Source organism: Porites lutea, chromosome 6, assembly GCF_958299795.1.
Source record: "Porites lutea chromosome 6, jaPorLute2.1, whole genome shotgun sequence".
NCBI lineage: Eukaryota > Metazoa > Cnidaria > Anthozoa > Scleractinia > Poritidae > Porites > Porites lutea.
The window spans coordinates 26,551,092-26,554,595 of NC_133206.1; positions in this window are offsets into that span (position 1 = coordinate 26,551,092).

Here is a 3,504-nt window from a genome sequence, read left to right on the forward strand (position 1 = left end):
GTCGGATCACTTTTTGAATGTCACTCATGATGATGATGATCGTCTGAGGGTTTGTGGTCCTTTTATAGCCACTTGGCCACTTTGTGTTTGCTGGCAGGGACCCAACTCACCAAGGACTTGTAGGTCGATTGTTTGGGGTGAAAACACACTTGCTGAGCAATGTCGGGAAAGGCCCACGCCAGTTCCATCAGGGTCAAGTAGGTATTTTGTTTTTGGGTTTTTTCTTTCGCATCGGTGGTTGACGACTCGCAGGTCGGCGTTGTTTTCTTTGCCAGGCTCTTTCTTAGGCCTGATGAAAGGCATTGGCGTATGCCCATTGTTCCTAGGTGGGACTGGCTAATTTTTCCCACCACTGAAATTTTCTAGGCTGGGCGTTTTGTTTTCGTCGGACCATGATGTTGGGCTGGAATGCAACTATCGTGCTTGGACGGCCACCCTTTCCACCGCACTAACACGTTCCGTCCTTTCGTTTCAAGAGTTTTTCCACACGAAATAATGAGTTGTCCGACACTTACACTTTTTGTACATCAGGTCGGTAAAACGTGCCTGTTATAGGCGTTCTGTCCCATTCACTGAGTCGATTTGGACCACCAGATGACGACAAACGTGCGTGACCACAAACACTTCTTCTGTCCACCCCGGTAAATAGCCTTTTTTGAATGGATGATGTTTCTTGTTGAGTCGCACGCGATCCCCGACTTGACGTTTGGGGGGTGGCGTCTTTTGATGTCTTTTTCTTTAATAGTTTTTTCACACCTACATTTTTTTCAAAACAATGTTTCCACTACCGTACTTTTTATGAAATCTCTGGGACACCACAGCGGACCATGGAGCCAGTGAAAATAGCCTCAGGGTTGTTGCCCTGAGAAATACTCGCCACAGCTGAAGAAGACTGTATTGTAATTCTTGGAGGTGCGACTCAACTTCATCTTGGGGTCCATCCGCATTTGCACTTCAGCGAACCTTGTTGCAATTTGGCCCGCACTTGGGGATGGGTGTCTTCTTTCAGTTTTTGCAATATTATGTCTCGGGTGTCTTCGAACAAATACATAAACAACTCTCTTGGGGACACTTGTACCTTAAACTTCCAAATTCCGTCTGGGGGTTGAGACGATGGATGAAGTGGTGGGGATGAAACAGGCAAGAACATATCGTTCATTTTAGCATCCATCACGTTCAGGTCATGCTCTTCCCATTCACCCACTTCTGTGGCAGGATCAGGTTGCCACGTACCTTCATCCACACATTCTTCTTGGTAGTCCTTTAAGGTATGATCCATCAACTCGTTCAGTGAATAGAAGAAAAGGTGTTGTCAAGGTTAGGTTCATTCGGCGGGGCGAGTTGACAGGGAGCGTCAAGCCACATAACCAGCTGTCCTGCCTACTGGACGCAAACGATGTCGAGCCAGTGCTAAGAAGAATGATGAACAAAAGCAAAAGAACTAGTGACTTTTGACGTCAAGGCCGGAGTGGATCGTCAGACAAACACCGTCCATAGCTTACCTTTTGAACCCTTCTTGTCTGATCACAACCAACATGAATTTCATCCCTACCATCAGCTGAGGGATGATGTCAATGTTATGGCAACCAACGATCATGGTCAAACTTAGTGTCATGATCATATCCACGGTGAACACAATAGCGATATATGGCACGATTGTTGTGCTAGAGTATGCGCCTGTCAAATGATGGTTGTGTCGACAATCTCACGTGTTACCAAGTCTGTTCCAAGTCAATGCCCAACAGGCGCTTTGGCAAAAACAGGCGCTTTGGCAAAAACATTGCGATCGTCTCTTGGATGGGGTCTTATGCAACCATTGCATTGATAGCAAAGACGATGCTTTTGCCCAAGCAAAAGGCATGGATTGGATCCCCGATAATTGTGATCAATGAAAAACAGTCCGACGTATATTTGAACAAACCGTCACCTACTGGGAATGGCAGGAACCCCTCATGTATGCCAATGATGAGCCGCAAACCATGTGGGCTTGGAATCCCCTTTCCAATGATCATTAATTCAGACTTTTTTTAATTTCAGACTATGCTGCTGACCATTTATACGGGTTGCGCCAAAAGCATGGATACGCATGCGGAACATTTATGTCACAAGTATTGTCATCATCCCTGTCACCCTGGTGCATGGTCCATCACACCCATATCCTGGGCAGCATTTGATGCCACCACACTCACTGTCACCCAGGTGGCTTTTCGATTGGGTCGCTCTGTTAGCAATCTCATCACCCTACAGTATATGCAGCGTAATTATCACGTGGTCAAGGATGCTTCCTTCGTGTTGGCTTTGGGGTATTTTGATGATGCACACAAACATGTCTTAGGCGACACAGGCTGGAGTATGGCCTGGGCTCAGATATTATGCAAACCCCTCTATGTCTTTGATTTGGATATGGAACAGTGGTATTGGTGGAATCCCACTCTACAAGACTATCTACCCTGTGGGGGTATGACCGAACTACAGGTGTGCCTTCCCAAATTACAGGATGAGACAGCTATTGTAGGAACATGAGAAGAAGTATCCGTTGTCTGCCCCACTTTGGACGCTTTATTCAACTGCAGATGACACATGAAAAAACATAAGCAATCATCGTAAAAAGTTTAATAAACAAGCTCAATGGATAACATTCACGTGTACAGTAATTTGTTCCATCACTGACATGACATTAAATATCTTGTCCAAATGTGTCATTACTTTCTCTAACGTGTCGTAATGAAGCGAACGTCGCCAAATCATAACCCGTTGCATGCCCACTGGTAATTCTGTCAATTTGGATTAGAACTGTTTGATCGAAAAGGCAATGCCTTCATTTATCAGCTTGTCGAGGTTGATGGGCTCATGGCACATTTCTTCCATTATTCCAATCTGTATAAACATAAACAAAATGACAATAAATTCACTGGACCATTTGATAAAAAAGCAGTACATTAGTATCACTAACGGACAATCAGTGGTCCAAGAGTCGATGGCAGTGGTGACAATAGCTTGTCCTGCGATACCGGTTTCACCTGACCACTTGATTCCATTGCCGGTCATCGCCGAGTATTTGCGGCCATCCTGTCACGGCACATTTCGGTAACAGTTGGATCTCACGCATGCCATTCCGCCCTTGTCGTTGGTGACAAAGCATTCTGCAAAAAACACGGTGCGCCATTGCACTTCAATCAGCAGCCATCTACCAAACGGCTTGTCTTTCAGATCAATCATTCCTCGGTATTTCATGGCAATGAGCAAGCAATGAATGTGAGGCAATGAGTCACTCCTTTTTTGTAGCCTACCTCACGTGATGGAGTGATATGATCTCCAGGTCCGGGATTGGTGGAAAAACATCACACCACCACCACACTATCGGTTAAAAAAGAAACTATGAATAAAAAGTGTACCCACGGGAAGTACCCGCTATAATTTCCTTTCGTCATCTGATTCGTTTCCACCAATCAGATATACGGCTCATCTTCCCAAAACACGCTGCACCATCATTCTTTCTCTCAT